Source organism: Hypanus sabinus, chromosome 26 (assembly GCF_030144855.1).
Source record: "Hypanus sabinus isolate sHypSab1 chromosome 26, sHypSab1.hap1, whole genome shotgun sequence".
Classification (NCBI taxonomy): domain Eukaryota; kingdom Metazoa; phylum Chordata; class Chondrichthyes; order Myliobatiformes; family Dasyatidae; genus Hypanus; species Hypanus sabinus.
The window spans coordinates 29,666,806-29,693,942 of record NC_082731.1 but is presented as its reverse complement, the minus strand read 5'-3'; the positions used below and the strand labels follow the sequence as shown (position 1 = coordinate 29,693,942).

Sequence of the window (27,137 nt, the reverse complement as noted above, 5' to 3'; positions counted from 1 at the left end):
CCTTCCTTCCTGGAAATAGGTTTCACGTGTAAAGCAGTCTTTCCCCTTCCTTGAGACCTGGTGGCTGGATTCCTTAAGCTTGTCTGCAAGTTCCACTGACTGTTTGGGCATCTCTTTGGTCCTCTCCTGAACTAGAGATTCCCTCTCTCTAGTTCCTGTGGGATCCCGACAAGAGAGTGTCGGGACTCACACAGGCCCATTGGCTGGAACCAGCTTGTCCATCACTGAGGGCAGGACGAGGTCTCCAGAAGTCTGAGGATGCCCCCTTATTGTTCGTTGGTCACAGGAGAGTCTGGGTCTTGGAACACCATGCCACAAACAAACTGTCTTACCATGACTGGACCAAGCAATGATTCTCCCCTCCCTCCAGTCCACGGATGGGTTATGCTGGGACAGCCAAGGGTACCCAAGGATCAGAGGTATCAGAGTAGACACTAATGACATCAACAGAGAAGGGCCAGAGTGGCCTCTACTTCCTGAGGAGAGCGAGATCCTTTGGAGTATGCAGGCTTCTCCTTCACCGGTTCTACCGGTCTGTTGTTGCCAGTACAGTCTTTTCTGGGCTGGTGTCCTGGGGCAATGACATCAACACGGGTGATGCTAACGGGTGACTGGCTCTGTTATAGGAGTCAAACTGGATATACTGGAGCTGTGATAGAACAAGGGACCCTACGGAGAATCTTGGCAATTCTGGACAATGTTTTTCACCCTCCGCATGCCACCTTGGCTGAACAGAGGAGCACGTTTAGTAATAGACTGAGACAAGTGTGCTGCTGTAAACAGCACCACATGAGGTCATTCTTACCCTCAGCCATTGGGCTCTATAAAGAGTCAGCCTCTAGCCGGGGAAGTGATGACCCCCATCCTGTTAGATTGTTGGAGGGAACTTATTTTTTATTCTTTCTATTTCTTGTATTTATATCTGTGCACTTGTAATGCTAGTGTGATGCTGTAATTTCCTTTGGGATCAATAAAGTATATATCTATCTTCATCTCCAAATCCACAGTCTGTTGCTGGATACGTCTGGAACCTAGAGGGCAACCGTCCAAGACGATTGCGGACATGGGTTGACTCAACTCTTGCAATAGTATGTCGAACCAATGGGCTGTTGTTAAATCCAGAAAATTACCCACTACTCCATAGTACACAAAAGCCCTCGGCTGCCTTAAGTTGTTACCCTGGAAAACTCTGCGGTCAGCACAAACCCAGAGTCAGTGGGAAGGGAGTAGTGACTGCTACTATCACAGTCCTCCCGATACTGGCCAGTCTTTGCCGTCCTGACGGTTGCAGCCTGGGACATTTTGCTCGCTGGTGACATATTTCCCTGCAGTAAAACCAGCGATCTTGTTTCCAACACTGGGATCTCTCATCGGCGGAGAGTCTAGTACAGTAGACCTCTGTGAGTTCGACTGGATCTTGAGCAGGCGACTGGTTGATTTTGGTCTGAGGTTGGGAGTGGAACTGCAATGCATAGGGACCAGCTCTCTTCATTTTCCTGAAGCAGTCCCACTTTTGCTCTCCGAGACATTTATCGAGATGGATGGACTGATCAATCAGAGCCGCTGAGCTCTCTGCTGGCTCTCCTAAGGCAAGTGAATCCTTCAGTTTATTTTGGGATCCATGGTGGTATAGCATGGCCAAAACCTCCCAGTTCCAATGATCCTCCTGGACCAAAGTCCAAAATTCAATTGCGTAGTCAGCCGCAGACTATACCCCCTGTCGATTCTTCATCAGGCGGTCCGAGGCTCACTGGCTCCAACAAGGTGATTAAACACAGTCCTCGTGGCTCCCATGAATTCCTCTGAATCCAAGCAGATCTCTGACCGATCTGACTAGATCCGAGCACAAATCAAACATTAGATGATATTATTAGTCAGTTTAGGATTGAGCACCAAAACTGTAACCAGCTGTTCCTTTCAGACAAGAGAAAATATGCAGATGCTGGAAATCCGAGCAACAGACACAAAATGCTGGAGAAACTCAGCAGACCCCTCATCCTGATGAAGGGTCCCAGCCTGAAACGTCGACTGTACTCCTTTCCAGAGATGCTGCTTGGCCGGCTGAGTTCCTCCAGATGATATCACAAGAAGGCTTACGACTGAGCACCGAACATCTGTTCAGCTGGTCATTAAATAGTCAATTCTTGGTGCCAAAACCAGGATTACCAATTAGCGGGACCATCCTGAACCTGAGCCAGCTATCCGTAATCCAGAGTGTCAGTTCATTTAATTCCCAGAAGCTGGTGTGGTTGGGAGTGTCTCATAACAAAGACTTCTGGCTACTCACACTCACCCTTGAGATTGCCATGTTCGCAATCTGAGACGTCCCTGATCCTGGCAGCAGGGATGCAACATACCATCTGTGTATCTCTATTGCACCCAGAGAACCTCACCTTGTTCCTCTGACCAAGGAATCTCCTATCAACACTGCAGTCCTCTTCACCTCTCTGCTCTTCTGTGCCACATCATCAGACTCAATGTCAGAGGCCTGATCACTTTGGCTACCCACCAGTAGGTCATCCCCCTCAATAGTATCTAAAGATATACTTATTACTGAGTGGAACAGCCACAGGTGTTTTCTGCACAGGCTGTGCATTTCCCCTCCTTCTCCTGACAATCACCCAGTTAACTGTCTCCTGCAACTTTAGAGTAATGACGTCCCTGTAGCTCCTGTCTATCACCTCCTCATTCTCCCGTATGAGTCGAAGGTCATCGAGCTGCAGCTCCGGTTCCTTAATGCATTCTCTCAGTTGCTGCAACTCGGTGCACCTGGTGCAGATGTGTTCAGCTGGGAGAACGGAGGTCTCCCAGACTTCCCACATCCCACACAGAGTGAAAAACACTGCACTTGGAGCCAAACAACACACACAAAATGCTGGTGGAACACAGCAGGCCAGGCAGCATCTATAAGGAGAAGCACTGTCAACGTTTCGGACCAAGACCCTTTGTCAGGACAAACTGAAAGGAGAGATATTAAGAGATTTGTAGCGGGGGGAGGGGGAGATGCAAAATGATAGGAGAAGACCGGAGGGGGTGGGATGAAGCCAAGAGCTGGAGAGGTGATTGGTGAAAGTGATACAGAGCTGGAGAGGGGGAGCACCAGAGGGAGATGGAGAAATGGCAGGGTGATGGGCAGAGAGAGAGAAAAAAAAACAAACAACTAAATATGTCAGGGATGGGGTAAGAAGGGGAAGAGGGGCATTAACGGAAGTTAGAGAAATCAATGTTCATGCCATCAGGTTGGAGGCTACCCAGCCGGTATATAAGGTGTTGTTCCTCCAACCTGAGTGTGGATTCATCTTTACAGTAGAGGAGGCCACGGACAGACATATCAGAATGGGAATGGGACTTGGAATTAAAATGTATGGCCACTGGGAGATCCTGCTTTCTCTGGCAGACCGAGTGTAGGTGTTCAGCGAAACGGTCTCCCAGTCTGCGTTGGGTCTCACCAATATATAAAAGGCCACACCGGGAGCACCGGACGCAGTATACCACACCAGCTGACTCACAGGTGAATTGTCGCCTCACCTGGAAGGACTGTCTGGGCCCTGAGTGGTGGTGACGGAGGAAGTGTAAGGGCAGGTGTAGCACCTGTTCCGCTTACAAGGATAAGTGCCAGGAGGGAGACCAATGGGAAGGGATGGGGGGGGGGGGGGAACGAGTGGACAAGGGAGTTGCGTAGGGAGCGATCCCTGCAGAAAGCAGAAAGGGGGTGGAGGGAAGATGTGCTTGGTAGTGGGATCCCATTGGAGGTGGCGGAAGTTACGGAGAATTATACGTGGGACGTGGAGGCTGGTGGGGTGGTAGGTGAGGACAAGGGGAACACTATCCTGCGTGAGGTGGCCTGCGGATGGGGTGAGGGCAGATGTGTGGGAAATGGGATAGATGCGTTTGAGAGGAGAGTTGATGGTGGAAGAAGGGAAGACGCTTTGTTTAAAAATGGAAGACATCTCCTTCATCCTGGAATTAAAAGCCTCATCCTGAGAGCAAATGCGGCGGAGACGGAACACTTCACCTGTGAGTCGGCTGGTGTGGTATACTGCGTCCGGTGCTCCCGGTGTGGCCTTTTATATATTGGTGAGACCCGACGCAGACTGGGAGACCGTTTCGCTGAACACCTACGCTTGGTCTGCCAGAGAAAGCAGGATCTCCCTGTGGCCATACATTTTAATTCCACGTCCCATTCACATATGTCTGCCCATGGCCTCCTCTACTGTAAAGATGAATCCACACTCAGGTTGGAGGAACAACACCTTATATACCAGCTGGGTAGCCTCCAACCTGATGGCCTGAACATTGATTTCTCTAATTTCCGTTAATGCCCCTCCTCCCCTTCTTACCCCATCCCGGACATATTTAGTTGTTTGTTTTTTTCTCTCTTTCTCTGCCCATCACCCTGCCTGTTCTCCATCTCCCTCTGGTGCTCCCCCCTCCCCCTTTCTTTCTCCCGAGGCCTCCCATCCAATGATCCTTTCCCTTTTCCAGCTCTGTATCACTTTTGCCAATCACCTTTCCAGCTCTTGGCTTCATCCCACTCCCTCCGGTCTTCTCCTATCATTTCGCATTCCCCCTCCCCCCGCTACTTGCAAATCTCTCAGTATCTCTCCTTTCAGTTAGTCCTGACGAAGGGTCTCGGCTGAAACGTCGACAGTGCTTCTCCTTATAGATGCTGCCTGGCCTGCTGTGTTCCACCAGCATTTTGTGTGTGCTGTTTGAATTTCCAGCATCTGCAGATTACCTCGTGTTTGCCCTTGGAGCCATTCTTACTACAAATGTTTGTATACTTACTTTGCCCTCATAGATGAGGAAGAACAAATGAGAAGAGAAAGAGAGAAACCGTATGGTCCTGTGGAAGCTGGAGAAGGGACAAAATGGAGGAAATTCGTGAGAGATAATCTCCCACATACACAGCATTGCTGACTAATCCTAACCTACCCCTTTTTTCTGAAATTGCTCTTAACCTTCAGAACTCCTCCATTAAAACCATAAGAAAGAGCAGTAGAATTATGTCATTTTGGCCCATCGAGTCTGCTTCGCCTTTTCATTTTGGTTGATCCATTTTCCCTCCCAGCCCCAATCTCCTGCCTTCTCCCCATATCCCTTCAGGCCCTGACTGATCAAGAATCTATCAACCTCTGCCTTGAATATACCTAAAGGCTTGGCCTCCACATCCACTTGTGGCAGTGAATTCCACAGATTCACCATTCTCTGCTGAAAGAAATTCGCCCTCATCTCCATTCTAAAAGGATACCCCTCTATTCAGAGGCTGCGTCCTCTTTTCTTAGACGCTCCCACCACAGGAAACATCCCCTCCACATCCACTCCATCGAGGCTTTTCAACAATCGTCCTGTTTCAATGAAGTCACCTCTCATTCTTCTGAATTCCACTGACCACAGGCCTAAAGCCATCCAGAGGTCTAATGACAAGCCTTTCAATCTGGGAATAATTTTCGTGAATCTCCTTTGTACCCTCTCCAATGTCACCATGTCAGTTCTTAGATAAGGGGCCCAAAATTGATCACAATATTCCAAGATGACCTCACCAGTGCTTTCTGAAGTCTCAAAATTACATCTTTGCTTTCATAAGACCATAACACATGGGAGCAGAATTAGGCCATCTGGCTCATTGAGTCTGCTCCACCATTCAATCATGGATGATCATTTTTTTTCATCTGCTCAACCCCAGTTCCCCGCCTTCTCCCTGTAATCTTTGATGCCATGTTCAAACAAGAACTATCAATCTCTCTCAAAAATACATCCAACAATCTGACCTCCAGAGCTGCATCTGGCAACAAGTTCCACAAATTCACCACCCTTTGGCTAAAGAAATTCCTCTGCATCACTGTTCTGAAAGGGTGCTCCTCTACCCTGAGACTGTGCCCTCTTGTCCTGGACTCTCCCACCATGGGAAACATTCTTTCCACATCTACTCTGTCCAGGCCTTTCAACATTGAAAAGGTTTTAATGAGATCCCCCCTCATCCTTCTGAATTCCAACAAGTACAGACCCAGAGCCATCGAACGTTCATCGTATGGTAACCCTATCGTTCTTGGAATCATCCTTATTTATTTCTACTACCAAAGTGCATGACCATGCATTTTCCAACATTGCATTTCATTTGCCACTTTCTTGCCCATTCTCCTAATCTGTCCAAGTCCAGCATCCTACCTGTTCCCTCAACACTACCTGCCCCTCCACCAATCTTCGTATCGTCTGTAAACCTCGTAACAAATCCATCTATTCCATCATCTAAATCATTTATATACAGCACAAAAAGAAGTGTTCCCAACACCAGCCCCTGTGAAATACCACTAGTCTCTGGCAGCCAACCAGAAAAGGATCCTTTTATTCCCACTCGCTGCATCCTACCTATCAGCCAATGTACTAATCATGTTAGTAACTTTCCTCTAATACCATGGGCTCTTAACTTGGTAAGCAGCCTCATATGTGACACCTTGTCAAACTCCTTCTGAAAGTCCAAATATACAACATTCACTGAATCATCCCCTTTATCTATCCTACTTCTAATCTGCTCAAAGAATTCCAACAGGATTGTCAAGCAGGATTTTCCCTGAAGGAAACAATGCTGACTTTGTACTATCTTGTTCATGTTGGCAAGTACTCCATCACCTCATCCTTAACAATTGACTCTAACATCTTCCCAACCAATAAGGTCCATAATTTCCTTTCTGCTGCCTTCCTCCTTTCTCAAAGAGTGGAGTGACAGTTGCAATTTTCCAGTCCTCTGGCACCATGCCGGAGTCAAATGATTTCTGAAAGATTATTCCTAATGCCACCGCAATCTCTAACACTACCTCTTTCAGAAACATAGGATGCAGTTCATCTGGTCCGGGTGACTTACGTACCTTTAGGTCTTTCAGCTTTTTGAGCACCTTCTCTCTTGTAATTGTAACTTCACACACTTCTCTTCCTTAGCACACTACAACATCAAGCAGATGGCTAGTGTCCTCTACAGTGAAGACTGATGCAAAGTATCTACTTATTCAGCCGTCTCCTTGTCCCCCATAACTATTTCACCTGCCTCATTTTCTTACGGTCCTAAACCCACTCTCATTTCTCTATTTTTTTTAAACATACTTGAAAAACTTTTCCTGTCCACTTGGATATTATTTGCTAGCTTGCTTTCATATTTCATCTTTTCCTTCTAATGATTTTTTAGTTGCTCTCTGTAGGGTTTTAAAAACTTCCCATTCCTCTATCTTCCCACTGATGTTTGCTGTGTTGTATGCCCTTTCTTTTGCTTTCACAATGGCTTTGACTTCCCTTGTCAGCCTTGGTTGTACGATTGTATCATTTGATTATTTCTTTTGGAATTCCTCTGTCCTGCACCTTCCTCATTTTCCCCAGAAATGCACGCCATTGCCACTCTGCTGACATCCCTGCCTGCAGCTCCAATTTACTTTGGCCAACTCCTCTCTCATACCACTGTAATTTCCTTCACTCCACTGAAATACCTCTACATCAGTCTTCACTTTATCCCTATCAAATTTCAAGTTGAACTCAATCATATTGTGATCTCTGGTTCCTAAGGGTTCTTTTACCTTAAGCTCCCTAATTGCCTCCGGTTCATTACATAACACCCAATCCAGTATAGCTGATCCCCTAGTCGGCTCAGCTGCTCTAACAATCTAGCTCTTAGGCTTTCAACAAACTCACTCTCTTGAGATCCATTACCAACCTGATTTTCCCAATCGACCTGTATGTCAAAATCACCCATGACAACCATAACGTTGCCCTTTTCACTTGCCTTTTCTAGTTCCTGTTGTAACCTGTGGTCCACCTCTCAGCCACTGTGGGGAGACCTGTATAAAACTGCCATCAACGTCCTTTTACCCTTGCAGTTTCTTAACTCAACCCACAAGGATTCTGATCCTATGTCACATCTTTACATTGATTTGATGCCATTCTTTACCAGTAGAGCCACACCACTCCTTCTGCCTACCTTCCTATCCCTCCGATATAACGTGTAACCTTGGACATTCAACTCCCAACTACAACCAACCTTCAGCCCGTACTCAGTGATGGCCACAACATCATACCTAGCCATCTGTAATATTGCAACAAGATCATCCACCTTATTTCTTATACTATGCAGATTGAGATACAACGCCTTGAGTACGTTATTGCTCTCCTTTCTGAGTCTGTATCTCTAATGAGTTGATACTCAGACTGTTTGGTGCAACTACATCCCATCAACTTCCTGCCTTTCCTGACAGTCTGACTGCACGCTATTTTTACTTTTTGACCATCTGTCCTATCCTGAGTCGCTTCACTCTGGTTCCCACCCTCCTCAAGAGCTCTAACAAACCTGCCTGCGAGAATATTGGTCGCCCTCGGACTCAGGTGCAACCCATCACTTTTGAACAGGTCATTCCAGCCCCAGAAGAGATCCCAATGATCCAAGAACCTGAAGCCCTGCCCCCTACTGGTTGAGGATTACAGGAGAAATGGAGGTGGCGTAACCACTATTGATATCAATGGATGGGATTGAGAGGGTTAACAACTTTAAGTTCCTCAGCATCCACATCACCGAGGACCTCACATGGTTTGCATAGACCAACTCTGTGGTGAAAAAGACACAACTGGGCCACTTTCACCTCAGACGATTGAGTAAGTTTGATATGGGCCCTGAAATCCTCAGAACCTTCCACAGGGGCACAATTGAGAGCATCCTGACTGGCTGCATCACTGCTTGGTATGGGAACTGTACCTCCCTAAATCGCACAGCCCAGCGCATCTGCAGTTGTGGTCTTCCATGATTCAGGACATTTACAAAGACAGGTGTGTGAAAAGGACCTGTACGATCATTGTGACCCGAGTCACCCCAACCACAATCTATTCCAGCTGCTGCCACCCAGGGAATAGTACCGCAGATTAAAAGCCAGGACCAACAGGCTCCAGGACAGCTTCTTCCACCAGGCCATCAGACTGATTAACTCACACTGATCTGAGTGTATTTCTATGTTTCATTGACTATTCTGTTTATTATAGATTATTATAAATTACTGTGATTGCACATTTCACATTTAGAAGGAGATGTAACACGAAGATTTTTACTCCTCATGTCTGTGAAGGAGATAAGAAATGAAGTCAATTCAATTCAATTATCAGCCAGATCATCCTGTTTCTACCCTCACTGACGCTTGGCACAGGCAGCAATCCAGAAATTACTACCCAGGAACTCCTGCTTCTCAGCTTTCTACCTGGCTCTCTAAATTCTCTTTTCAGAATCAGAATCGGGTTTATTTTCACCTGCATGTGATGTGAAATTTGTTAACTTAGCAGCAGCAGTTCAATGCAATACATAATCTAGCGGAGAAATAATAAGAATAATAAAATACAATAAAAAATAATAAATAAACAAGTAAATCAATTACATATATTGAAGATATAGCTTTTTTACAAGAAACACATTTAACAGAAACAGAACATAAGAAATTATAGAGGGATTGGGTTGAAAATGTCATTGCAGCTTAATTTAATTCAAAATCGAGAGGAGTTGCAATTTTGGTTAATAAATCATTACCAATTAAAATACAAAATGTAATAATTGATTCTGTGGGGAGATATGTGATTATACAATGTCAATTTTTTTCAGAATTATGGACTTTTATGAACATTTATGCACCAAATGAAAATGATGCAAAATTCATACAAGAAGTTTTTTGAACTTGGCTAATGAACATGATAAAATATTAATAGGTGGAGATTTTAATTTTTGTTTAGATGCAGATTTGGATAGGTCAACTAACGTTGTTACAAAATCAAAAGTAATAAAACTAACTTTATCGTTAATTAAAGATTTAAACCTGATTGATATATGGAGAAAAATTAATCAAAGAGAAAGAAATTATTCATTTTATTTAAATAGACAAAAAACTTACTCAAGGATTGATTATTTTTATTATCAAAAAATATTCAAGATAGAGTGAAAAGTGTGGAATATAAAGCAAGAATACTGTCAGATCATTCCCCCTTGATAATGACAATGATAATGATGGATAAGGAGGAATCGATTTATAGATGGAGATTTAATTCAATTTTAATAAAACGTCTAGATTTTTGTGATTTTATGAAAAAACAGATTCAATTTTTTTTGGATACAAATTTACATTCAGTTGAGGATAAGATTGTATTATGGGAAGCAATGAAAGCATATTTAAGGGGTCAGGTTATAAGTTATACATCTAAAATTAAGAAGGAATACATGGCAGAAATAGATCAATTGGAAAAAGATATCATAAAGTTAGAAAAAGAATCTCAAAGATATATGACAGAAGAAAAACGAAGACAATTTGTAAATAAAAAACTACAATATAATACACTCCAGACATATCGTACAGAAAAAGTAATTATGAGAACTAAACAGAAATATTATGAATTAGGTGAAAGATCACATAAAATTCTTGCTTGGCAGTTGAAAACAGAACAGGCTTCTAAAACAATAATTGCAATTAGAACAAGTGTAAATATGGTTACTTATAAACCTTTAGAAATTAATGAAACTTTAAAAAAAAATTATACTGAACTATATCAATCAGAATCACAAAATAAGATTGCTGAGATAGACAAATTTTTATCACAAATAACCCTTCCAAAATTAAATTTGTAAGAACAGAAAGGATTAGATATGCCCTTTACATTAAAAGAGGTTGGAGAAGTTTTAGGATCACTTCAGAGTAATAAATCCCCAGGAGAAGATGGTTTTCTTCCTGAATTTTATAAAAAATTTAAAGATTTATTAATTCCTCCCTTTATGGAATTAATATACCAAGTGGAAAGAATGCATAAACTCCCACAATCATTTTTAACAGCGATCATAACTAGATTGCAATATTTATTCCAAACTTTACCAATACAATTACCTGACAAGTTTTTTCAAGAACTGAATAAATATGTAAGGAAATTTCTTTGGAAAGGAAAGATGTCAAGAATATTATTGGAAAAATTGACATGTAAATTTGATTTAGGAGGGTTACAACTTCCAAATTTTAAGAATTATTATAAAGCAAATCAACTTAGATTTATTGTGTCTTTTTTTGATGTAGAAAAACCAGCATGGATTAGAATAGAATTAGATAAGATAGGAGAAAACATACCAGAAGATTTTAGATATAAATGGGAATCCAAATGGATACGGGAAAAAAAAGAATCTCCAATATTAAGTCACTTGATTGATTTATGGAATAAGGTAAATATGGATGATGAGATAAAGAAATCTTTATGAGCAAAAAGAACTTTAATTCAAAATAGGCTTATTCCTTTTACAATGGATAATAAACTTTTACATAATTGGTTCCAAAAGGGGATTAAATATATAGGTGATTGTTTTGAAGGAGGTATATTGATGTCGTTTGATCAATTAAAAAATAAATATAAATATCAAACAACACTCTTTTCTGTTATTTTCAATTAAAGGCTTATTTACGAGAAAAGCTGGTACAAACAATATTGATGCCAAAACCTAGTGAAATAGAAATAAAAAGGAAAAATTAAAAAAATTACATCTTGTATGTATAATTTAACTCAAAAACAGGCAATTAAATCAGGAATTCATAAATCAAGACAAAAATGGGAATCTGATTTGAATGATAAAATTGATGGAAAAACTGGTCAAGATTATGTTCTGATAGTATGAGAAATACAATAAATGTTTGACTTAGATTAATACAATGTAATTTTTTACATCAATTATATATAACACCACAGAAAATAAATAGATTAAATTCAAATATGTCTGACCAATGTTTTCGATGTAATCAAGAAATTGGTACTTTTTTTACATTCTACTTGGTCTTGTTTTAAAATTCAACCATTTTGGATAAATCTAAGACTTTTATTGGAACAAATTACTGGAGTACAACTCCCACATAGTCCAGTATTATTTTTATTAGGAGACATTGAAGGGACAATACCGAAACTTAAATTGAATAAGTATCAGAATTTTTTTTTTTAAAATTGCATTGGCAGTAGCCAAAAAAGTTATAGCAGTTACTTGGAAATCTGATTTATGTTTAACTATGGATTGCTGGAATAATGAAATACATAGTTGTATTCCACTTGAAAAAATTACATACAATCTAAGAAATAAATATATGTTTGAAAGTTTGGCTCCCATACAAAAGATAGGATTAAATACATAGGTCCTTTGAAGATAAAATTATAAAGTAATTGGGGAATGTAAAAATAAATATTAAAATTATTTTGAACTCCGTGGAGCATGTGGGGATCCTCCGATATCCAGGCAATCTTTCTCTTTTTTTTTCTTTAGATAAGGGTTAAGGGGAGGGGGATGTGTTAATATTATTTTTCTCACTATTTTATCATCACATTATTCTTTATAATTTTCTAAAATTTTCGAAAAAAAAATACATATATTTAATAGATTTTTTAAAAATGTGCAAAAACAGAATTGCTGTATATTAAAATATAGTGTCCAAAAATTCCATGTCCATTTAGGAATCGACTGGCAGAGGGGAAGAAGCTGTTCCTGAATCGCTGAGTGTGTGCCTTCAGACTTCTGTACCTCCTGTCTGATGGTAACAATGAGAAAAGGGCAAGCCCTGGGTGCTGGGGGTCCTTAATAATGGGCGTTGCTTTTCTGAGACACTGCTCCCTAACGATGTCCTAGGTACTTTGTAGGCTGGTACCCAAGATGGAACTGACTAGATTTACAACATTCTGCTGCTTCTTTCGGTCCTGTGCACTAGCACCTCCATACCAGACAGTGATGCAGCCTGTCAGATTACTCTCCACAGTACAACTATAGAAGTTTTTGAGTGTATTTGTTGACTTAACCAATCTATTTTGTTACGTACCCGTGACACGTGACTGGGTTGAAGCAAAACTGGACTTGAGGTAATGGTCTTGTGATGGTGGAGTGATGTCATTTTCCCGCCAGTAGAGGTCATGTGACAGGTTTTTTTTTCACAGGGTATAAAATGAGGACCCCTCCCGGTGAGGAGGGGCAGTTCGTGGCTGGATTTGCCATGTTGACTTCATGCCACTGTGTGATTTAACGTTAAGACACAGTTTAGTTGAAAGATGAAGTTTTATCTAATGCCTAAAATTTAAGAGGTCATTGCCAGCAGTTTCTTTACAATACCGCTAGGTGAGAATCAGTGGAGAGTGAAGATCGGAGTTCGGGAGTTAAAGATCGAGGAGAATCGATTTCGATGGTGAAACAGGTTCGACCTTGTTTGATCCTTATTCGGAAGGAATTCGTTGACTGTTCTCATGTTAATCCCTGTGAAATAGCAGAAAGGATTGGGAACAGTTCTGTGAAGGAAAGGTCAGTTCCTTTAAGCCATTTCATTTGTCCATCTTCGTAAAATTCTTCGTGGGAAAAGTTCGATTTGGGAGCCGAAGCAACACGACGTGAAAGAGAATTTAAATCGTCTTAAAAAGTCTCTCCCTTAAATGGACTGCAAGCATTTTTAACTTTCGCAACATCGCTTTAAGAGCTGTTTTTGCAACATCGCTTTAAGAACTGTTTAAGCTGCCGCACAGCAGCTGATTTCCGGTTACCTTAGTGTTTGTTTACTTTTGGGGGGTTTGTTTTCAGTGTTTAATAAACGTGTTATTTGTTATAAAAACCCCTGCCTCACCCATATATTTATTGTTGCTTGAATCCGTAACAATTCAAACTCCTTTAAAATATAGCCGCTGTCTTGCCTTTTTGATAAATACATCAATATGTTGGGATCAGGCTAGATCCTCAGAGATCTTGACACCCAGGAACTTGAAGCTGCTCACTCTCTCCACTACTGATCCCTCTGAGGATGGGTATGTGTTCCTTCGCCTTGCCCCTCCTGAAGTCCACAATGAGCTCTTTCGTCTTACTGACGAGTGCCAGGCTGTTGCTATGGCACCACTCCACTAGTGGGCATATCTTACTCCTGTATGCCCTCTCACCACCACCTGAGATTCTACCAGCAATGGTCGTATCTATGTCAATGGTACCAATATGTACTAAGACATCTGGCTGCTCCCCCTCCCACTCAAAATGTTTGTGGATGTGACCTAAGACATCCCTGACCCTGGCACCTGGGAGGCAACATACCATCCGGCTGTCCTGTTCACGCTCACAGAATGTCCTGTCTGTTCTCACTATTGAATCCCCTATCACTACCACTCCCTCTTCTTCTCTCTATTTCTCTTCTGCACCACGGACCCATGGTCAGTGCCTGTAAGCTGGTGGCTGCAGCATTCTCCCGGGAGGTTATCCACCACAACAGTATCCAACGCGGATACATTTGAGGGGAATGGCCACAGGGGTGCTCTGCTCTAACTGCCTTTTTCCATTTCTCCTGACAGTCGCCCAGCTACTCGCCTCCTGCAACTTCGGGGTGACTACTTCTCTGTAACTTTGATCAATTATGTCCTCATTCTCCCATACAAGCTGAAGGTCATCCAGTTGCTGCTCCAGATCCCTAACATGGTCTTCAAGGAGCTGTACCAGATGCACTTCACACAGATGTAGTTCCCCAGGAGACTCTGGGTCTCCCACGATCTAACATCCGGCATGAAGAACACACCACAGCCATTTAAATAGAACAGCAAGAGAGGGAAAAGATAAAAAGGAAACCTTAACAGACACTTTACACAGAGCCAATGCCTCTTCTGAGCCGAAGCCTGTCACTTCTACTCTTGCCACTGGCCTACTCCCGATAATGGCCACTCGGCTTATACCTTCTGTACTTTTAGTTAGTTCATAGAGCTGTGTTGACGCTGCTGATCGGCTGCGTACAATATTTCAGTCCTCTTACAATCAATGCTGATATTGCGTTTGCCTTCCTCACCGCTGACTCAGCCTGCAAATTAATCTTTAGAGAATCGTGCACAAGGACTCCCAAGACCCTTCGCACCTCATATTTTTGAATTTTCTCTCCATATAGAAAATAGTCTACCCTCTTATTTCATCTACCAAAGTGTGTGGCCAAACCCTTCCTGACACTATTCCATCTGCCACTTCATTGCCCATTCTCCTAATCTGTCTAAATCCTTCTGTAGCCTCTCTACTTCCTCTAAACTACCTGCCCCTCCACTTATCTTCAGATTGTCTGCAAACTTTACAACAAAGCCATCAATTCCATCATCCATGTCATTGACATTACATGTTCAAAGAAACAGTCCCAACACAGAACCCTGTGGAACACCACTAGTCACTGGCAACCAACTGCAAAAGGCTCCCTTTCTTCCTACTCTTTGCGTCCTGTCAATCAGCCACTTTATACATGCTAGTATCTTTCCTGTAATACCACGGGCTTGTAACTAGTAAAGCAGCCTCATGTGTGGCATCTTGTCAAAGGCCTTCTGAAAATCCAAGTACACAACATCCACCAATTCTCCTTTGTCTATTCTGCTTTGTATTTCATTGAAGGATTCCAAGAGATTTGTCAGGCAAGATTTTCACCTGAAGAAACCATGCTGACCTTGGCCTATCTTATCATGTATCTCCAAGTACTCCAAAAATACATCCTTATCAATTGACACCAACATCTTCCAAACCACTTAGGTCAGACGAACTGACCTATAATTTTCTTTCTTCTGCCTCTCATCTTCTTGAAGAGTGGAGTGACATTTGCAGTCTTTCAGTCTTCTGGACCCACTTCAGAATCTAGTGATTCCTTTAAAGATCATTACTAATGTCTCCACAATCCCTTCAGCCACCTCTTCCAGAACCTGGGTGTATAACCATATAACAATTACAGCACGGAAACAGGCCATCTCGGCCCTTCTAGTCCACGCCAAATGCTTACTTTCACCTACTCCCACCGACCTGCACTCAGCCCATAACCCTCCATTCCTTTCCTGTCCATATACCTATCCTTTTTTTTTTAAATGACAATATCGAACCTTCCTCTATCACTTCTACTGGAAGCTCATTCCACACAGCCACCACTCTCTGAGTAAAGAAGTTCCCCCTCATGTTACCCCTAAACTTTTGCCCCCTAACTCTTAACTCATGTTCTCGTTTGAATCTCCCGTACTCTCAATGGAAAAAGCCTATTCCGTCAACTCTATCTATTCCCGTCATAATTTTAAGTTATCAAGACCCCCCTCAACCTTCTACGCTCTAAAGGATAAAGACCTAACTTCTTCAACCTTTCTCTGTAATTTAGGTGCTGAACCGCAGGTAACGTTCTAGTAAATCTCTTCTGTACTCTAATATGTTGACACCTTTCCTATAATTCGGTGACCAGAACTGTACACAATACTCCAAATTTGGCCTCACCAATGCCTTGAACAATACTAACATTACATCTCAACTCCTATACTCAATGCTCTGATTTATAAAGGCCAGCATACCAAATGCTTTCTTCACCACCCTATCCACATGAGATTCCACCTTCAGTGAACTATGCACCATTATTCCTAGATCACTCTGTTCTACTGCAATCCTCATTGCCCTAATTTGATTAGTCCTACCAAAATGTAGCCCCTCATATTTATCAGCATTAAACTCCATCTGCCATCTTTCAGCCCACTCTTCCAACTGGCCTAAATCTCTCTGCAAGCTCTGAAAACCTACTTCATTATCCACAACGCCACCTATCTGAGTATCATCTGCATACGTACTAATCCAATTTACACCCCATCATCCAGATCATTAATGTATATGACAAACAACATTGGACCCAGTATAGATCCCTGAGGAACACCACCAGTCACCGGCCTCCAACCTGACTACTACTCCACCACTACTCTCTGGCATCTCCCATCCAGCCACTGTTGAATCCATTTTACTACTTCAGTATTAATATCTAATGATTGAACCTTCCTAACTAACTTAACCTTGTCAAAGGCCTCGCTGAGGTCCATATAGACATCTTTTGCTTTACTCTCAGCAACTTTCCTCGTAACCTCTTCAAAAAATTCAATAAGATTTGTCAAACATGACCTTCCACGCACAAATCCATTGACGGATGCTAATAAGACCCTGTCTATCCAGACAATTATATATACCATCTCTAAGAATACTTCCCATTAATTTACTCACCACTGACATCAAACTTACAGGCCGATATTTGCTAGGTTTGCTCTTAGAACCCTTTTTAAACAATGGAACAATGTACACCATCTGGACAAGGTGACGTATCTACCTTCAGACCTTTCAGTTTCTCAAGAAAGTTCTCCCTAGTAATGGCTCCATCTCCCAGTTCTGCCCCCTGACTCTCTTGAACTTCCAGCATACTGCTAGTGTCTTCCACTGTGAAGCCTGATGCAGGATCGTTATACAGTTTATCGACCATTTCCTTGTCTCCATTACGACCTCTCCAGCATCGTTTTCCAGTGATCTGATATCCACTCTCACCTCTCCTTTACACTTTATGTGTCTGAAGAAACTTCTAGTATCCTCTTTAAGATTTTTGTGTTCCATCTTTTGCTTCTTTAAAACTTCTTTTGTTGCCTTCTGGTGGTTTTTGAAATCTTCCCAATCTAATTTCCCACCAATATTTGCTCTATTATATTAACTTCCTACAAAAATATTGGGTTTACAAGTCTATAGTTCTCAGCATTTAATTTTATTTGCAGCCCTTCTTAAATAAAGGTGCAAAATTATTCGTACATATCCTGTCTGTCCCAGAAAATGTCCAAAAGGTCCAAAGAACTGAATTCCTGCTCCCTGTGAATTAAAAAATGCAAACATGAGGAAATCTGCAGTTGCTGGAAATTCAAGCAACACGGAGCAGGAACACACACAAAATGCTGGTGGAACACAGCAGGCCAGGCGGCATCTATAGTTAGAAGTACAGTCGACGATTCGGGCCGAGACCCTTCGTCAGGACTCACGAAGAGTCTCAGCCAGAAATGTTGACTGTTCTTTCTTTAGATGCTGTCTGGCCTGCTGCAATTCCACCAGCATTTTGTGTGTGTTCCTGCTCCGTGTGCAAGGTCGCAGCAATGTACAATATGTCCACTCCCTACAACACTATCTATTTTAGTGTCACCTGCCATCTAATACTCAGGAATATGGGAACAATTCCCATCAATGAGAGGACTCCTTCATCCAGGTATCAACAATCTTTGGACAAAGACCCAGGATAAAATTCAAAGGAACAATTCTCAGTCCATGTCTAGGGAAATGCCCCCCTATTCAGTGTTGTGTGAAAGTGTAATTGGATACGGTTTTGGAGACACACACATTCACATAGTGGGGGAGATTCCCAGTGCCAAAACACAGTGAGGAACATGGCTTGTATTTGTACATTAGTCCAGTACACTGGTCTTGGAGGGTCTGTCCCTTTTACCCTGTGATCTCTCCCTCCATTCCCTTCCTTGCATCTCTCTTTCTCTTTCCACCTTCTCTCAGCTCATCTCAGTCTTTTCAGACCTACAATTTGCTGCCTCATTTCTCCCTCCCACCCCACAGTGCACGAGGTCAGAAGCTGGCTCTGACAAGCTGCCTGCACTGTGTACAAACAGGCTGGCAGAGCCCTTAGCTGACAGAGAGAGAGAGAGAGAGAGAGAGAGAGAGAGAGGCAGAGACACAAACAGGAAGCAGAAGACAAAGCTGTTGCTGTGAGCAGTGAAGAGTGTAAAATATACTGGAGGACTGGCAGCACGTTCTCATGGCGGGAAAGAAGGAGAGGCAGGCCAGGGTCGTGAACCGACATTCCCAGAGGATCGCAGAAGCCAGTGGCAAGGTAGGGTCCTCAGTTGTTGCACATCCTGCCTTTGTAGTTGGATAAAACGTGAGAGTGGGAGTGAGTCTGGTTGCTGAGCAACAGATATGGCGTTGAGTGAGTGAAGTTACTGAGAATTGAATCATGAAGCTGAGTGTGTGATGTTCATATGCGAGTTCAGATCACATCACGGCAGCTGGGATGTCCAAAGTCAGTTTATTAAGTATGTGACTGGCTTGGTGGATTGGTGTCTAAACACATGATTGACGCGTTTTAGGGAAGGGAATCTGCTGACTTTACCTGGTCTGGCCTGTATAGGTCTCCAGGCCCACAGTAATGTAACTGACCTGTAACCGCACTGTGAAATGGCTCAGTAATCCACCCTGTTCGAGAGTAGTTGGGATGGGAAAGAAGTGTTGTTCTACTCACATCCTGTGAATGAATAACAGAAAGTCATCCGTATATATGTTGTATCATGACAAATACATCATTGTATTCTTTTTAAGATCAATCCCACGGGATTGAGATTGATTTTTAATTTAATTGCAATGAAATTAATTTAGTGTTAATAATACTTCATGCCTGCTTTACTGTTTATTATTTTATGCAGTTATATCATGATATTGTATTAATTGTCTCCATGGAATTTCATTGATAAGTTGCTCCTGTGATAGAATTCCTTAGATAAGGCATTGGGAATGACTCTGTCAACAGTTGGATTGATCAGTTGTGCTGACACATGCACTCCAGGTTATGGACATGGGGAATCTGTCCTATTGTATTCATGGTTTGCATTAATCTGGTACCTGTTTATGTTTTCTACTCCTGGTGTGTTGTATTTTCCTGCATTGGCATATTTTCTCAAAATGCTCTCTTACTCACATCACATTAAAACATTTACATTCTCGATATCAAGTTCTGTGTCACCTGTACTTGTACCAACAACTCCACACTCTCTGATGGGCAATACTGCGGGATGCAAAAAGTTTCCTTCAGCCAAACACTGGGAAGACCAAAGGATTTGGACTCTGCAGTGAGTTCTGTTCTTTTCCAGGGCACCAAGGGACAGAGATGTTGCCTTTCAGCTGGGACATTGAAGGAAGATTGTGTGTGCAACGGAGAAGCTTCTGTATCCAGTTTTATTGGATGGAGAGAGGAGAATTAGGTTAATATGTTGAAATAAGGGATGGAGACATTGATTATGAAACATTCCATCAATATCTGGCTCTGATGTGTGTAACAGGATGCTGAGAAATTCTTCCTTCTCTTTATCATTCTTTTTATTAATTAAATGTAGACACATTATATATATATTATATATATATGTTATATAAATGTTATGAGGTGTTTAATAGGAAAGGAATAGGCAGCTGATAGGAAATCCTAGAAAGCAATATATACAGGATTAATAAGATCAGTACTGGACTATGGAGGTATGGTATATGGATCAGCATCACACTGTGTGCTCAATAAACTGGATATAATTCAAAGGTGGAGTTGGGGGAGACACCTCTGATACTGAGAAGAACAGCTTGTGTTAACCTATTGGGTAAACCTACCAGGGCCTGGAGAACATCATTCAAGTAAACAGCTTTTAGATCCATGCTGGGAAAAGGAAATTCTGAAGTTTTGCATGGACTATTGAAGGGAAAGCAGAAAGGGACAGGAATTAGTAATAAATCAGCCTTTTCCTGGGCTGTCTCCATGACTGTGTGAAGCACCAGAGATGGATCCTAAATTATTCCAAAAGGGACAGAAAAATAAAGAAGTGATTTTAAATCATGGTATTGTTGAATAGTATGTAAATAATAATAATTATGGATATTTACAGATGTACACAGATACTTCAAGAATCTTAATAGTAGTTTAGGGTGGGATTGGTGGTGCCTGATTTTAACATCAAAAAGCAGGTGAGGATAGATGATGATTTCTCAGGTGAAATGACAGCTGGACTATTTGCTTTTCAGAGGGTGGAAGAAGTGAGACTGATGAGAGTTGTAATATTGTCTGATTCAAGCACAATTGGGAGTCTAGAAGATTTACATTCAGAGGCAAGAAAAGACATTGTATGTGGGAAAATACAAACCTTATTTCAACTCAAAATAGCATCGAGAGAAGTGGGATGGTTGAGGAATGCAGGAAAGAGCAGGAGGGAGATGATAATATTGAGACTGAGGTTTGAGCACAAAGGTTTAAAATAAATTGTTTTGCATGAAGAAACATAACAATGGGAGGTGTGAATATAGTAATCAACAAGATATAATCAAGAGAGGAAATGGCTGATTTTAAAGTTATCACAGAATAAAATTAAATTTAAGGTTATCAGCATTTTGCAGAAAGCATCACAGGATTATTGCTTGAAATAATGCTGCAGTTACTTCAGAGCACAGGTCTTTTTTAAATAAAAATTGATACAAATATAAACATGGGGGAGACATTAAACACGTGGGCCAAGATACGTTCAGAAGGGGCGGTTATGCACCTTAAAGCTGTTTGCTCACCGCCATAAAAGCCTCAGAAACCTATCGACTACTGAAAGGCCCCGATAGAGTTGATGTGGAGAGGATGTTTGCGAGAGTGTCGGATGTAAACATTCCCAGACCAGAGCGAGAAAGGAATCAACAGAGAAAGTCAGGCAGATACAGTGAACCAGAGTCCCGCTTTCCTGTTTCTATTCTTACCGCTATTGGTTAAAAGGACCTTGGGTCCTCCCACCCGTCATTCACCGGATTAGAGAATCATGCAGACCGCCTGCCGCTATTGGTTGCTTGGAGAAGAGCGCGTTTCGCCAGCCCCACCTCCCTTTCCTCTCCATTGGGTTTCACGTAGATCCATCATACGACCTGCTCTACCATTGGTCAACCTTATTTTTAGTGGCGGAGACCTTTCTGAAAGTTTTTCAGAATTTTCAGAACGGTCCATTTGGTTCACCAAATTAAAGTGGATGTTTCAGAAAAGCTGTAAAATTGTGAAGGTTATAAGTTTATGATCCAAAACAGAAAACTTTGGGAACAAAAGTGAAGCAGGTTTACGGCTGCGTCGAATGGTGATGTTTACCGGCTGTTGCCATATACATTATTCTTTCCGTACGGTATTTCTGAAGTCTCGGGGAATATTAGGAGCGAATTTGCAATTTGATGGTCACATGTTGTGATGTTTAAAAAAGAAAACAATGTTTAATGGAAGTTGCGATCGTTTTACAGATGATGAAATGGAGATGGCAGTTACCCAAACGCCCCTGCGCTTAGAATACGCTCTGTCTCGAGTGGAAATGGAGAAGTGATGTTTAAGGTTGAGACCCTTCCTGTGGAGTGAAAGACAGAGGGGAGGTGACCGGTGTAAAGAGGCGAGGGGAGGGGTAGAGCAAGTGCTGTCTGGTGATAGGAGCCTCCAGGTGAGCGGGTTTACAGGCAGATGGGGAATGGATGGTGGGAACAGCGCTGGAAGGTTGTAGGTGAGGGTGGGAGTTACAAAAGGCTGAAGATAATGAAGGTGGAGCATGAACTGAAGGGACGGAGGTGCGGAAGATAGAGGGGAGTAGTGGGGGACGGGAACCAGTGGGAGGAGAGTGTGAGTTGTGTCACGGACTAGTATGGAAACCCTTTGAATGGAAAAGCCTACAAAAAGTCCTGGATACAGGCCAGTCCATCACAGGTAAAGCCCTTGTTGTGACTATGAAATGTAACAGCAGGACAATTCTGTAGTTATAGTGTATCCAGAAAGCTCCATTTTGATTACATATAATTTTCAAATACCTCCATCTTCACATCCACACTCAAGACACCCACAATGAATTGTAACGCTCAGGTTTGGCTGGCCGCGTTAGTCTAGGGAAGACAGTCTCTGGCCCCACCAAACGTGTGAAATCTGAGGTGCAAAGCCTCTTGTTTTATTTAAATTAATTTTTCCTGTTTTTACAATGCAACAAAACAAAAAAAAAACAATAAAGAGGTTTATACAGTGCAAAACAAACGTATCAGAGTACAATTCATAACAATTAAGCAAAGCACCCATAGCAGAGTCGTATAAAGTCAGTTACCACCCCACCCTCCCACCACCCAACTCCAAGCCAACCTTACAATATATAGAAAAGTTACTCAGCACTATATCACCACAGAGCTATATTTATGAAAAGGTATATTGGCTACTACATAACCGATAATGTTTACACATCAAAAAGCCATAAATCTTAACGGTATGAAGCTGACAGAAAGGAATTTAAATGCAAAAGCAAAAAAAGGGAGAGATGCACCCTTAATCTAAATTGGAATTATGAAAATATTCAAGAAAATGTCCACACACCTTTTGGAACTTTATATCTGAATTAAAGTGTGAATAATGAATCTTTTCAAGGTTTAAGGACATAACATCTCTGAGCCATGAAGCACGAGTGGGTGGGGCAGCATCTCTCCACCTAAGAAGGACTGCACGTCTGGCCAAAAGAGAGGCAAAAGACAATGTACGACGCTTAGTCGGAGTTAAATGCATGTCAGCTTCTCCCGAAGTACCGAAAAGAGCAATCAGAGGGTTTGGTTCCAAATAGCAATTAATATGTGAGATAAAGTTAAAAAAAATCACTACAGAATTTCTCCAAGCTAGGACGAGCCCAATACATATGAATAAGAGAGGCCTTGCCCCTTTTGCAATTATCACAACAGGGATTAATATCAGGATAGAACCGTGACAATTTGGTTTTAGACATATGAGCCCTGTGAACCACCTTGAACTGTGAAAGGCAGTGGCGAGCACATAAAGAAGTTGAATTAACTGACTTGAGAATTGAATCCCAAACCTCATCAAACAAAGAAAAACTTAAATTATGCACCCAGGCAGTTTTAATTTTGTCGAAGGGAGCTCGCTTCAACATCGTTAACATATCTGGAAAGGTAGAAATTAAACCTTTACCCAATGGATCCACATGAAGAAACAAATCCACAACATTTTTAACGGGTACCTCAGGAAAGTTTGGTATTAAAGGGTTGATAAAATGTCTAATTTGGAGATATCTAAAGAAATGAGTGTTAGGTAGGCCAAACTTTACAGAGAATTGTTCTAAAGTTGCAAAGTGCTGATCTATGAAAAGATCTTCAAAACACCGAATGCCCTTTCTATGCCCGTCTAGAAATGTTCAATCCTGCATCGAAGGTCAAAACCTCGTTTGTGTGGATGCTGCGTGATGTGTTCCTGTTACCAATCAATATCCAGAAATAACTGACAGTACACCGTATATAATTAAACAATTTAGCTTTACAATTTTTAATTTGACTAGAGGGTTAGTAAGAAAAACAAAAGGAAAAGGGCCCATTTTAATGAAACAGTCTAAAGTGCTCGTTGGAGCTCACGGTTTCCTGTCCGTTAGTCCTCCATCGATTTCCCCCGGGCATCGTCGACTCCCGGTCCCATTCCAAGTCCACTCCATCCTGCAGTCTACAACCTCTTCATTGTGGCATCTTCTCTCTCCATCTTTCACTGAACAAAAGACCTCGAACCAGTCGCTCTCAGGCACAAGAGAAAACACTCCCTTCAATGGATACCGCACGTTCCAAAGCCGTTAACTCTAGTCATAACCCAAACACTGCTGCTACAGAACAACCATCACATTAGCAGTGAAACCTTTCCCAGGATGTTACACACTCCTCCCACCAAAATCACTCATATCCTTCCTGCAAAACACAAAGTCCAACCGGGCTGCAAAAGGCAGTGACACAGCTCCCCAAAGCGGTAGGGACACCGCTCTGCTCCCTGGTGCTACATAGGCCAGCCTATCCAGAGGTCTCCTGATTCTTTAAGACCTCCGCACCCCTTCACCTACCTCTTCAGTACTGGGGGTACTTCTGGTCTACCTGGAGAGGCCTTCCGCGGTCTATTACTCGTGCCCTCCTGCAACTCGGACTCCTCTGTCCCTTGGCCGAGCCCCACTTCATTCCTTGTGGGGTCCCGCTCAACCTCTAGCTGTCCACGGATAGACCCTCCACCCCAGATTTCACCTGACTCAATGGGAGAAGGGTTGGGAATCTCTTCTTCAATCAGTGGGGAGTTAGCAAATGTGGCATATAACACACCCCTATTTCCTCATCCTCCAAGTCTGTACCCCATTTAGGGGTGGGGGCCAGTCTAATCTCTCCTGTTGTTGGCCTTTCAGTCACCCAGCGATACCACAGAGTCCTCTTACTCTGTGTAGGCTCCAGGTTGGGCTCTGGGTCAACACGTATCTCTTATCCCAGGGACACCAGGTGGTTCCGATGGAGAATCTTGACCATTCCCATCCTCTGGTTTCACCTGGAAAACTGGTACATTTGGCATCTGGCTCTCCACTACATCGGGCATAGCCACCCAGCGGTCAGCCAGCTTATGCTTTCCAGGTAGCCCCAAATTCTTTATGACTCAGTCTCCCGGCATGAGTTGGGAGATCCTAACCTTTTGATGATACCTCCTCTTATTTCCTTGATTCTGCTTGGCAGCCAGGACCCCAGCTAATTCATAAACCCTTTTCAGCTCCCTTCTGTCATGGTCCCTTCTGACAGTGGCCCACCTGGCTATTTACCTCAGGAATTGGGCCTCAATCACCTCGTTTGGTTTCCAATCATTCCCAGGTTCCACTAACTACAAACACTTGCTTTCCATCAGCAAATGCAGATAAAAACCCTGTGATCACAACAAGGAGCTGCTGGTTTGTGGTTGATTCTGGTGTGAGTAACCCTGTTTCATGCCCGTTCTGCATCAAGCATTGCTCCTGGATACCGATTCCACACTCGGAACATCAAGAATGCCTCCTGACTCTGCCTCCGTGCCCGTGTTCTGCACTTGGGTTCGTCCACCGCCTTGCTGGTGTAACACCGTCTCATGTCAGACACGTACTTCAGATAAGTCTTCTGTGGTCAGTCGTCCTTCTCCATCCCAAAACAAGGGTCAGTGAGCAACCTCGCCTCGCACCCAAACATCAGATAGTATAACGAGTGCCCAGTAGCTTCATTTCGGGTACAGTTGTAGTAGTGGGCCAGATGTCCAATATGTTGACACCAACTGCTCTTCTTGCTGACTGCCAAGGTTCTGAGCAAGTCTAGCAAGGTCCGATTAAACCTCTCTGGCTGGGGATCACCCTACGGGTGATAAGGAGTAGACCTTGACTTTGTGACTCCGAGCATGCTCATTAACTAATCGAACCATAGAACATTACAGCACAGAAACAGGCCTTTTGGCCCTTCTTGGCTGTGCCGAACCATTTTTCTGCCTAGTCCCACTGACCTGCACCTGGCCCTGATCCCTCCATACACCTCTCATCCATGTACCTGTCCAAGTTTTTCTTAAATGTTAAAAGTGAGCCCGCATTTACAACTTCATCTGGCAGCTCATTCCACACTCCCATCACTCTCTGTGTGAAGGAAGTCCCCCCCAATGTTCCCTTTTAACTTCTCCCCCTTCACCCTTAACCCATGTCCTCTGTTTTTTTTCTCCTTGAGCCTCGGTATAAAAAGCCTGTTTGCATTCACTCAATCTGTACCCATCATAATTTTATATATCTCTATCAAGTCTCCCCTCATTCTTCTACGCTCCAGGGAATAAAGTCCTAACCAATTCAACTTTTCTCTGTAACTCAGTTTCTCAAGTCCTGGCAACATTCTTGTAATCCTTCTCTGCACTCTTTCAACCTTATTAATATCCGTCCTGCATTGTGTTTTACAACATCACCATAATATTCCAACTCTTGTACTCAATACTTTGATTTATAAAGGCTAATGTTCCAAAAGCTCTCTTTGCTACCCTATCTACCTGTGATGCCACTTGTAGGGAATTTTGTATCTGTATTCCTAAATCCCTCTGTTCTACTGCACCCCTCAGTGCCCTACCATTTACCTTGTATGTTCTACCTTGGTTTTTCCTTCCAAAGTGCAATACCTCACACTTGTCTGTATTAAACTCCATCTGCCCGTTTCAGCCCATTTTTCCAGTTGGTCTATGGATGAGCCTCCTGCTGAAATCCCATCCCTGATCACTAAGCTTCAAATTCCTTGGTGTCCACATTTCCTGGTCCCTGAACACCATCCTGATCAAAAAGGTGCAACAGCTCTCTAAAAAACAAACCCATAGGCATTCTTCAAATTCCTTCCCTTGGGATCCAGCACCAAAATGATTTAATACAACAATGGCCATTCAGCCCACAATGTTCTGCTGAACCAGCTAAAAAGAAAATCAAAATCACCCAAACACAATTCCCTCCTACTGGCACCATCTCCATATTTCTCCTTACTTATATCCATTGTCTATCCAAACACCTCTTCAAAGCCTGTAATGTATTTGGCTCTACCATCATCCCAGGCAGCACATTCGAGGCATCCATGATTCTCTGAGTATAAAATCTACCACTCACACATTCAATGCATGCCCTCTGGTAATAGATATTTCAACCCTGGGGAACAGATACTTTCCATGCAATCTGTCCATGCCTCTCATAATCCTGTAAATCTCCATCAGATCTGCCCTCAGCCA

General features: G+C 42.6%; 2 long non-coding RNA genes across 3 annotated transcripts in view; one reads left to right on the top strand and one right to left on the bottom strand.

The window, feature by feature from the left end:
- Positions 1-17,635: 17,635 nt before the first annotated feature.
- On the bottom strand, positions 17,636-21,250 carry LOC132381366 (uncharacterized). The gene is made up of 3 exons (XR_009508021.1): positions 21,133-21,250; positions 18,998-19,082; positions 17,636-17,650 (listed from the first exon to the last, which is right to left on the bottom strand). It is a non-coding gene; the product is annotated as an uncharacterized LOC132381366 (long non-coding RNA).
- The window catches only part of LOC132381364 (uncharacterized), a 122,447-nt gene continuing 113,664 nt past the window's right edge, over positions 18,355-27,137 (top strand). Inside the window, exon 1 of one of the 2 annotated variants that reach the window (XR_009508019.1) lies at positions 18,355-18,671. This is a non-coding gene — a long non-coding RNA (uncharacterized LOC132381364). The remainder of the gene's footprint in view (positions 18,672-27,137) is intronic. The other variant, XR_009508018.1, reaches the window with a different exon arrangement.